The following is an 11,706-nucleotide window of genomic DNA, read 5'->3' as shown; positions in this document are numbered from 1 at the left end:
GATCCTGAACTCTACTTGTCTCTCCGGAGGTATCCCAGGCAACTCCTCGGGGAATCCATCCGCAAACTCTCGTACCACTGGCACATCGCCCACCATCGCCTTAACCGCCTCCCGGGTATCCATAACATAGGTGACAAATCCTGCGCAACCCTGCTAAAGGTAGCTCCTAGCTCTCGCTGCTGAACATATGGTTGTTCCTAGTTGTGGCCTCTCGCCCTGAATCACCAGCTCTCCCCCACTTGGGGTCCTGATCCGCACTAATTGCTGCGCGCAGTCAATCACTGCCCCATTGGGGCTTAGCTAATCCATACCAATAATAACCTTATTCCCCCGCAAGGGTATGGGAACCAAGTCTACCAGGTAACGCTCCTCGAACAACCTCAAAACACAATCTTGGTAGACCTCTGATGCTCGCAATGACTAGTCGTCCGCAATCTCGACCTCTAGAGGGCAATCCAACATGTCCGAAGACTCAGGAAACTTCTTGCTAAGCGCAAGAGAGACAAACGATCGGGTAGCACGCGAATCAAACAATACCTGAACTGGGATACCGTTCAGATGGAACGATCCTAAACAGAGCATATACCTAACATATCAAAATCACAGCGACATAATATAAAAGAGTAAAGAGAAGAAATCATACCCCTCACCACATCGGGTGCGGCGCGTGCCTCTTCGGCTGTCAGCTGAAATGCTCGGCTCCGCACCACTGGAGCCTCTGGCTTGACCTTCCGGCCATCCGCAACCCGTGTTGTCGCTGGAATCGGTGCCACCACTGGCGCTGTTGCTGTCAATCTAGGGCAGTTGGCCTTTTTATGGCCCCACTGATTGCAATGGAAGCAAATCAAGTCTGATGTCTGAACCGTGGGGGCAAGGGCAGTACAATCCCTGCCAAAGTGCCCCTCCTTGCCGCACTTGTAGCAGCCTGTCAATCCCACTCTACAAGCTCCCTCAAGCGGCCTGCCGCATTTCCTACAGCGGCTCTGGCCCGGCTGGCCCTTTGACCTAACGTCGGATCTCTTGGGTTTCTTCCCCGAAACCCCTACAACATGCTCAGTCTCTGCCCTCCTCTTCCTGACATGCTCCAAATCAAGCTCCCTCTCCCGTGCCCTAGAAATCATGGACTCTAGGGTCGGGCAGGCTGAATAGATGACATGCTCCCGGATGTCAGCCCTCAACATATCATGGTAGTGGGTCTTCCGCATCTCCTCGTCCCCCACATACTGAGGTACCAACAAGGCCCTCTCCCAGAACTTGGCGGTGATCTCCGCCACGGTCTCAGTCGTCTGCCTCATATCCAAAAACTCCCTGGCCAGCTGCTGAAGCTCCACAGCCGGCGCAAACTCAGCCCTGAACCTGGTCACGAAATCTGACCAAGTCATAGCCTCGATGGTTGGGGCTCCCAGCGAGTCACTAACTGACTCCCACCAATCTCTGGCTCTATCCCTCAAACATCCCGCAGCAAAGCGGACCTTCGACCCCTCCGGGCACAAACTCGTTAACTGTGCAGACTCAATGTCTGCGATCCATCTCCTAGCAGCAATGGGGTCCTTTACCCCGTGAAAGTCCGGCGCACCACTCCCCCTGAAGTCCTTGAAGGACAGTGTGTGCGTACCCGACTGGCTGGGCGCCGAGTCCCTCCTGAATGCCTGGAAGCGATCCTCCATCAACTCGATAATCCCCTCCTTGATCGACCCGAAAATGATGGGGGTCGACTCAAGGATACCTTTAGTGATCTTGGACGCGATGAACTCGCGTAGCCCGTCATCAACCTATTCGGACCCCGCACCCGCACCCGAGCCTGATCCTGATCCTGACCCGGATCCTGAACCTCCTGCTCCATGTCGTGTGGTCACCATACTGAAAATAAACACATGAATGTCAGGATTAATCATACTCCCGAGAGGCCTCACACACTCTCCAAGTTTCCTGGTTCCATCTTGGCCCTCCTTGACTCGAGTACGGATCCTCTGCTTCCAGTAGTACGGGCCCATACTACCTTCCACATCTATCCGTACTTTCCTCAAGGATTGCCTCAACTTCACCAAGTCCCTTAACCAATATCCCTTTCCAACTAATCTCATCCTAGGCGTTCCTAGGGCACCCTCCGACCTACTCTCCGCCATCAGCTGCACTAGGAGTCCCTACCACCCTTCCCTAACTGGCTTGCGGGTACTGTTACATATCCGCTCACTAGTTAGCTAGAGTTAGCCAGGACCCCTATAGCACAAAGCAAGCATCATTCGTGCATTGAGTAACCACATCAAGCATAACCTAATCAGTTTATCCTACTGCTGACTAGACAGTCCTAACATACAGCTCATACCACAGGCATATAAGGCATCCTTCTTAGATCCTCAGCCCTAGCCTAGCATGCAGTTCTTAGAATCATATATCAGGCATACAAGGCATCCTCCTAGATCCTTAGCCCTAATCTAGCATGCAGTTCTCAGAATCATATATCATATAACATAACATAGCAAGTATGGGTATCTTGGGGAAAACTTACTTGGGCTCGGCCGGTCGCACGCATCACACACCTTGTTCTTTCTCAACATTCTTTGTTCTTAACTTTCAGAAAACGGTTTTCTTTGTGAAAAATCTTTTAGTCCCTCGGTTTGAGTCCAGACACCCCTGAGGGTGTGTCCGAATCCCTCAAACCAAGGCTCTGATACCAACTTGTAACATCCCAATTTTCGAGGCCAAAAATTTCATTTTTAATTAGGTACTTTATAAACTAGTTTACCAAAACATTGTCGATATTACATCAATTCATAAAACCATAATGTCATGCCTCAAAACCAAATCATAAAAGGTAATGAAAATCATAGTACAATCCCAGAATATTCCATGCGGAAATCATGTGTGTGTGATGCGCTGCTACACCGCCGACTCCTTCCCCTTGGACGAAGAGGTACCTGAAACCAAACTGAAACTGTAAGCACAAAGCTTAGTGAGTTCCCCCATCATACCACATACCATACAATCACATATCATACATACTGTCGGGCATTTCTGGGGTGCCCGACCTACCCATGTCAAGCCATTCTGGGGTGCTGACCTACCCATGTCAAGCCATTCTCGGGTGCTGACCTGCCCATGTCGAACCATTCTAGGGTGCTGACCTACCCATGTTAGGCTATTCTGGGGTGCCGACCTACCCTCCGGTCTATCTCAACCGAACCCGGGGACTATTTCACCCCTACTGCTAACACATAATATCATATCACAATCATGATGTCAGACATATCTGGGGTGTCCGACCTACCCATTGGTCCTAGCGACCGAATCGGGGACTAGCCCTCTTCTACTGGTACTATCTCACATATCATAGCAAACTAGCATACTCACATATCAAGCAATAGCAGACAAGACAATTATCACAAAGACAATCATCTCAACTAATCAACTACTAGTGGGCCGGCCTTGGTGCCTTAGACCCACCCCTACAGGAAGGTAACTCACCTCGATGTCGTGTAGTGTCTGAACTGTCCTCGGTGTGAAAATCGATTCCCCTCGACTCCTCAATCCCTACACGACAACCCTTCTAAGTCATCACATAGAATATACAACCCTAACCAGGGTCAACTCAAGCTTAGTCAAAGTCAACATTGGTCAAAGTCAACATCCAGTTGACCTGACTCGCCGAGTTGGCCTACCAACTCGTCGAGCCCATACTCCTCTAACCTGATACAATCCCTGTCTCCACTCGTCGAGTCTAGCAAGAACTCGACGGGTTCTCCTTCAAACACCATCGGGACCATCTTCATCCGACTCGCCGAGTTAGACCTTGAACTCGTCGAGTTCATATCCCTCGTACGAATACATCCAGTCTATGACTCGCCGAGTTGTATGAACAACTCGTCGAGTTCATCTTCAAAGGTTGGGAGATTGCCTTGGACTCGCCTAGTCTGTTCATACACTCGCCGAGTCCTATGATTCCCAGGTCCCTTTATGCGTCTAAACAACTAAGGGACTTTCCATCCTAACAACTGGTCCATCCACAGAAGGGATTTGATGGTCAATACACCCTGGCTCGCCGAGTCCCAAGAACGACTCGTCGAGTCCAACCTTGACCATTAATATATATAGTCGATTTAAATGGGTTTTAACACCTCAAAACCATAGATCTGGCCTTCTAATGTCCATTTTACACGTAAAGCTCCAAACTTGGTGCACATGCATAGGGTCTTTGGCTAAAAAAAATCCATAAAAAGGTGTTCTAAAAGATGCATGGGGCTCTCATGGCCTTAAAGTTGGCACCTTTATGCCATGAGACCCCTCCAATGACTCAGATCTGAAGTCAAGATTCCATTTACACCTCACAAATCCGAAAATGGCTTGGAAAGCCCTAAATGTACCCAAAGTCCAAGCTTCTAAGGATGAATAAACACATGGACGACCAAGACAGGGGCATTTTACCTTGATTGAGCTGGAAATGGACCAAAATCTCTGGATCTTCAAACCTCAACTCGAACTCTCAAGCTTCTTTCTTATTCTCAAGCTTCACAATCCACCAAATGCACCAAAATGGCCTTAGGACACACAAAAACGGCTAGGGTTTCGATATACAACTCTCTGGGAGTGATAGGGACGATGGAGGCTAAGATAAAGTGTTTAAATAGGGTGTAAACCCTCAAATTTAGGGTTTCACTCAAACAACACCTACTCGCCGAGTCAGTCTCCCGACTCGTCGAGTAGGTCACTTAAAATGTCCGCGGATCTCGACTCTACTCGATGAGTTGGGCATCCATCTCGTCGAGTCCCAGAGAAAAACACAAGAATGCTTAAATTAGACGCGTACCAGGAATCGGGTGTTACAAAAAAATAATGATATTTCATCAAGAAATTATCATTATTCAATATAAAAAAACGAAAAAAAAATCAGCAAGAATAAACAAAAAAAGTGAAATAGGATTTCAACGACATATAATCAAAATTTCAGCAAGAAAAAAAAGAAGAAGAAGAAGAGGTTGGAAGAGGCAAACACAACACACGCATATGTTTTTTTTATTCCGAAGACTTCTAAAAAACAAACAACTGCAAAATGAAAAGTGTTATGCGTGTGCTACACCCCACAACAATAAGAGATCTAAAGAAGTTTTTTTTTTCCAAAAAACAAACAACACCTTAGTTGTTTATTTGTCACTAATCATAACCAAAACAACGGTCTAGCTTTCTCTAATTCGTAGGAGAAAATGGAATCACGATGCTCACCTTGTATACTTATTTACTTACTATTCTAATCATTATTTGGGCTCTTTTTGTATTAGGCATTATGTTTAGCTCATTAGCTAGGTTAACCCTAAATAGTTTTCCAATTTATAGACTTATTTACTTATCTTTGCATTGAACAATTTTCTATTAACAATGTTAACTTAACCATTTTCTCTTTATATTAGATTTTTATTAGTTTACATGTAATTAAAACCCTAGATTACGGTCACCATCAATAACAATATTGGCATAGGCGGAGGCAATTGGGGGACATGCAGGTGTGCAGCCCCCCCTAATCTCTTAATTTTTTTAATATAATATTAGCGTATTGTTCATAAAACTACAACTTTTAAGTTCAAAATAAAAACTCGTAGGCACAAAACAAACATGTCCCCGCCAAAGCCCAATTTCCTCAACTTTTTACTGGACAATTATAATTTACACGTCGGCATTCAGTTCATTTTCAAGAAAATATAATTTCAAATTCTTAATAGTTATGATTAATATTTATTTTCTATGTAATTTATGGTTAATATTTTTTGAGCAATATAATTTATAATTAATGATATTATTAATGATTGTTTTCCTAATTTCTTGTAGTTATAAGGTAAATCATGAGAAAAAAAACTATCAATTATTTTTTTCAAACCAAAAGTAAATATTCTTGACCCACAACCACATCTTGTTAATGATAATATTAGGAATATGTTCATAATACATGTTCACAATGTGATAAAAAATAATATGGAAAAACTAATTAATTTTGAATCCTAAAAAAATCATTTTAAATTTAAGATAGATTATTGTTAGATGGACTTAACTCCTACTATTTTTTCTTTATTAATACCTCTTTCAATTTTAAAGACTATTATGTTTTTTGACATATTTTCTTTCCAATATATGTAAGCCCCTTTATCGACAAATTCTAGCTCCGCCCCTGAATATTGGGGATTTATTGGGTGGTTATAGGGCGATGGAAGGTCCGAGGGGTCTCCAGATACGACAATGGGGAAAGGTGGATGTGTTTTATGTTAAATAATATAACAAATGAACGAAAATTAAAAACATAAAATAATAAAATGATATCGTCCTTTCCAGTTGATCGGGTATGGAATCCACAACTTAACACGTTTAAAAAAACTAAACCTACAATTTTAAAAACTAGTTCGAACGTAGGAATCAAAAAGAAAACAACACTATGAACTATTTTTGCAATTTTCTAGAAAAACAATTCGTGTATTCGTGTCATGAAAACGTATCAGCCACGAATTTGACACGATACGATTACACGATGAGAAATAAGCTTTATCTCAATTTTTAAGATGTATTCGTGTCATGTATTCGTGTCGTGTCGTGTCTCTCACAGATTCGTGTATTCGTGTCTGAAATTGTTAGGTCTAAGACATATGCATAGATATACAAGAAAGGAACAAGATGACAAAAAAATATGGTGACGAGCATGGCGCAAGATAGAAAAAGAAGATTTGTGGGGAAGTTTGAATTAAACAAACAAAAAGTTTTTTATTAATAAATGTTTGTAATTAAACAAACAAAAAAATATTTGAATTAAAAAAAAAATAAATAAAAAATAAAAAAAATAACCCTCGGAAGACTTCGTGATACGGACTAGAGCGCAAGTTGGAAAAAAAAAATCAAAATCAACTTGAGTTGTTGAGGCCTTGAGTGGAGGAATTTATCAATTTTAAACATACCATTAACGGATGTTTTTGATTCGCCATTGTAAACAAACACTCACAGAGACACGGAGAGATCAGATGAACGAAGCAGCCAGTATCTCGGTGTTGCCGGAAGGTTGCTTATCGGAGATATTATCACTAACTTCACCTAGGGATGTGTGCAGAGCTGCCTCCATCTCCAAAGGATTCAATATAGCAGCAGATTCCGACCCTGTTTGGGAGCGGTTTCTGCCACCTGATTACCGTGAAATCATTGGGAGAGCGGTTTCACCGGTGGTCGTTTTTGGCTCTAAAAAGCAACTCTACTTCTTCTTATCGGATTCACATATCATCCTCCATCGTGGCTATTTGGTAAATCTATCATCCTATTTCCTTTTTCATTGTCAAACAGTTCTATTTAATCTGTCGTGTCCAATTATATGAAAATTTCCCCAGAAGTCAACTCATGAAGTGTGGAATTTTTTTTCAGAATTAGATATTATTTATAGAGCTAGTGTCCAATTATATGAAAATTTCCCCAGAAGTCAACTCATGAAGTGTGGAATTTTTTTTCAGAATTAGATATTATTTATAGAGCTAGGTTCAAGTATTCAAAGTAATTATTGTGTTATTGTATGCATCAATGTAGGCCAATCATTTCAAAATGGTAAATATCTAATCTTACATTTAATTAATTATGGTAAATATATAAATCAATTAATATCCCTTTAATTTAGGAACATCAGTTTTAATTAAAACCCAACTTTTTCCCTCTCGTCTGTACATGGCATTAGATCATCGATTACTTCACCACAGCCTCCTCCATCGATAATCATCGTTTTTTTATTCAAGATTCCACATCGGTGTCTACCCACCGCCATTATTACTTCTGATGTCCACCCATCAAGAAACCTAGGTTTCTTCTTCTTCTTCTTCTCCCTTTCTTCCTTACTGATCATCACGTCATTCTTCCTTACTTCGAATGTCGATTTCTTCCCCCATCGCCTACGGTTCTACTGATGTTTTTTCACGACATTCCGTTCATTGACGCTGGTGGTAGAAGAAGGCGGTCGACCAGCGGTACCATGCCCAAGCGCTTATACAGGTAAACTCCAGCTCTCTCTCGATTTCTGCCTTTTTTTCAATAAGAACCGATTAATTTGATTAGGGCGTCGTTTAGGGTTCGATCGGACCAATCGATTACACACCCCTGTATCGCTCTTTGTATGCTGGTACATATGTATTGATTCATTGCTACAATTTATTAATTTTTATTTGAATTTGTTGGTGTTTAGGGTTTCCGGTGGAACCCATTAACGCGATGGTTAAGGTATTAGACGCAATCTTCCGCATCCAGGCCTGCTATGTTCTTTACTTTACAAAGTTTTTGTTTTTTTGGTTGTACTATGATGAAAATCTAATTGGTCTTTCTTTTTTGTTTCGTTTCCTAGGAGACTTTGAATGACCTGCAGATTTAGAAGAGGAGCAGTGTTTATGTGAACAAGAAGGTTTTCCATTGGAGGAAGATGAATGTGAATCTAATCAGGTTATTGAAGCTTACTCATGTGTTTGATTCTTTTTTGGTTGGGCAATTGAAATTTGGAAGTCATTACATTTATGCTTTCTGGGAAATCAAGTATGGTGATTTTCCTAGCTGGAGCTGGAAAGTCACTGTGTTCTTAGTTCCCTGCTATTGTTCTACAAGGAATGATAGTTATCATTAGTTTATTGAAGATGTTGTTTGAGTCTTTGAATGGTCTAAAAATAGTTGGGAAGAATAGAAGCTTGAAATTATGCTCTAGGAGAACTCAAATAACGAACTCATACTACATGTTAAAATCAAATTTTAGTAATTCTAAGAGAAACAAATTTTAGTAATTCTAAGAGAACTCATACTACATGTTAAAATCAAATAACACAAATAACGAACTCATAAATTATTTTGTGTTCTTCAAGAATTTGAACATCAAGTTCTCTTTCAGGCATTTCTACAAACATCTGGTGTGCAATATTCTCATAGAATTATTTTTGTGTTCTTCCATATGTTACCTTTGCTACTTGTAGTAAGGTCAACTGCTTCAGTCTAAAAACCTAATAAGAGTTTTTGGTGTATAAAAGCATTCTCACATAGTTTTATTCTTACATAATTCAATTTCATGACAGATATTCTCATAGAATGAATGAAGTACATGATGATCAATGGCCCGAAGGTTGGATGAATGTGTGTGGGATAGACATGAATAATCCTCAATGGTCACCGATCTTCCACAAAAATGCACTACTCATTGTCATATTCTGTTAGATTAATCTATAATAGAATGATAATAGTATATGTAATAGTATATTACAATAGAATAATCCACATATTATATTTGTTTGTTATTAGGGAGTGTTTCATTATTATAGAATAAAATATAAAGTTTTTTATTTTTTCAAGGATGTAGTAGAAAAAATTTAACTTGTATCTAAAAATTTGTTTATTCTGCGAGAAGTAAGACTCTTTATTAGTTTATGGCTAGCATTTTCATAGAATATCATTATAAAAAGAATGTCATTCTGTCAGAATAAAACCGGATATTATTAAAAATTATATTAGAATTATTTAAACTAAATTAATTTAAAAAAAATCAAAATTCAAAAATTAAGATAATCAAAGATCCATTAAAATCTGTAAATTTCTTTTTTTAAATTTCGGTTTCCTAATTTTAAGGCAATGCAAATGTACAATATTACCCTTCTTTTAATTAAATGGCATTATTCTATTTTTCTTTTATTTAATAATATAGGTAAATCACTTTCTTAAAATAAGTAAAATGATTGGCCTATATTGATGCATATAATAACACAATAATTAATTTAAATAGAATAACCTAAGCCTATACTATGGATATCATTGTTTAAATTTAACGAGAACAGTTACACAAATTTATACTTTTGAACAGTTCGTTTTTTGCAATTTGACTTGAACATCTTCAATATCAATTTTTGATTTGTACAAGTTATATCTTATTTTTCATCATTAAACTACGGATTGTTTTAACAAATTTCAACTTTTGCAAAATAAGCATAAAAATAAAACATATACAACTTGTTATTTTTCTCAATTCAACTTGAATAACAACTTCAATATCATTTAAGTATATGAATTGGTGGGCAATAACCTTATTTTTGCAAAGGAAACCAAATGTACACTATTTTTGCAAATTATTTCAGAAAAGGCCGAGTTTTTGCAAATAAATAAATTTAATTCTTAAGATATGGTTTAATATAATGTCATAAACAGAGCTTCAAGCTAGATAAGGAGAGTGGGAAAAAGTGCTACATGTTGGGAGCAAAAGATTTAACAATTGCATGGCAAGATGAACCTCGATACTGGGAATGAGAACATATAACTGAATCAAGGTTTCTCTTTCTTTCTTTCTCTCATTAGAGTCATGCACATTGTATGTTACAATTTGATATCCATATACATTGCCAATTGTGCAGGTTCCCAGAAGTGTGCATACTTAGAGAAGGATACTCACTTGGGATCCAAGGAAAAATAGCATCTGAGATGCTGTCACAAAAGACTACATATGTCGCATACCTTGTCTTTCGAACGACTCGGGATACCAGGGGACTTGCTGTGCCTGCAAAAACAAAGGTAAGTTTTGGTGGGATAGAAATAGAGTCGGAAAATGTTTATCTTCGAAGACCACAGTTTCAGCAAGAAAACTACGTGTTTCCTTGCTTAAGAAATGATGGGTGGATGGAGATGAAGTTGGGAGAATTTGAGTGCAATGAAGGAGATGATGGGGAAGTTGAGATGGCTTTTGAGGAGGTTACGCAACGAAACTGGAAGAGTGGTCTTATCGTGGAGGGCATTGAGCTTCGGCCTAAATAATTTGCAAATAGTTATGTGATCTTCATCAATATTCAAATATAAAAACTCAATTTATTTTTGTTTCCGTCAAATTTAGCAATTATCTTCTACATCAATGTAATATATTCCAATCTCAACTTATAATTTATAATACATATCTTAACCCTTACTAAATTGTAACATTTATTATAACATTAAGTTATTTAGTTAATAAAATGTTTGGTAATAAAATACTTAATATTTTTTTTTTAACAAGAGAAGTTTTTCATTATTAGAAAAAAAGGCCTTTAATGACATACGAACACATATATCATTTTTATGATAGAAGCCTGTCATAAATATTATGTTATCTTATGTAAAATTTTAGAGATTTATGACAGATACACATGTCCGTCATAAAAGATGTCATCTTTTATTAAACTTCATGACACACATAAAAATACGTTGTTATTTATGGTTATAAAATGGAATTAGAAAAAACACTAGATATTTCTTTTCAATTTTGTCTGTCATCAGGAAAAACTTATCATCGTCTTATTTCCGGGGATACATATAGGTTGTGGTTTTCATTCAACTTCAAAAATACCCTCGTCTCTTGTGTATCGCTCTCTTTTCCTCTCATCACGATTATAAAAAAAAATTAAGGAGTATAAGTTTCATAGTGTCTGCTTCTTTATCGACAATCATAAACAACTCCAAACAGGAACATCAATGGTGGATACTCTCACTTCTTCGAGATCCTTGATGGCTTCACATATGCCACTGCTCGATGACCTAGTTGTTGTGCGGCAAGTGAAACGGCCCAGGGAAAAAATCACGAGGGGCATTAAATTAGGCCCAATTTATGTAGGTATATGACAATCAGTGACTCTTTCTTTGATTTTTGGACAATGTCCTAGGTTTATGTTTGGTTGATCTTGGTCGGGTAGAGTTTCCTCATTGACTATTTCT

The 11,706-nt window shown here is 38.9% G+C and overlaps 1 long non-coding RNA gene and 1 pseudogene across 2 annotated transcripts; both read left to right on the top strand.

The window, feature by feature from the left end:
• Positions 1-6,844: 6,844 nt before the first annotated feature.
• Positions 6,845-10,776, top strand: LOC145156518 (F-box protein At2g02240-like; annotated as a pseudogene). Its single transcript, XR_013736757.1, has 3 exons — positions 6,845-7,265; positions 10,177-10,295; positions 10,380-10,776. The product of XR_013736757.1 is annotated as an F-box protein At2g02240-like (transcript).
• On the top strand, positions 7,352-9,329 carry LOC145156519 (uncharacterized). Its single transcript, XR_013736758.1, has 4 exons — positions 7,352-7,998; positions 8,189-8,223; positions 8,345-8,439; positions 9,057-9,329. It is a non-coding gene; the product is annotated as an uncharacterized LOC145156519 (long non-coding RNA).
• Positions 10,777-11,706: the final 930 nt, after the last annotated feature.

Source organism: Lactuca virosa, chromosome 2 (assembly GCF_052849685.1).
Source record: "Lactuca virosa cultivar CGN04683 chromosome 2, Lactuca_virosa_CGN04683_v6, whole genome shotgun sequence".
NCBI classification, from domain to species: Eukaryota; Viridiplantae; Streptophyta; class Magnoliopsida; order Asterales; family Asteraceae; genus Lactuca; species Lactuca virosa.
This window is presented reverse-complemented; position numbering and strand designations above follow the sequence as displayed.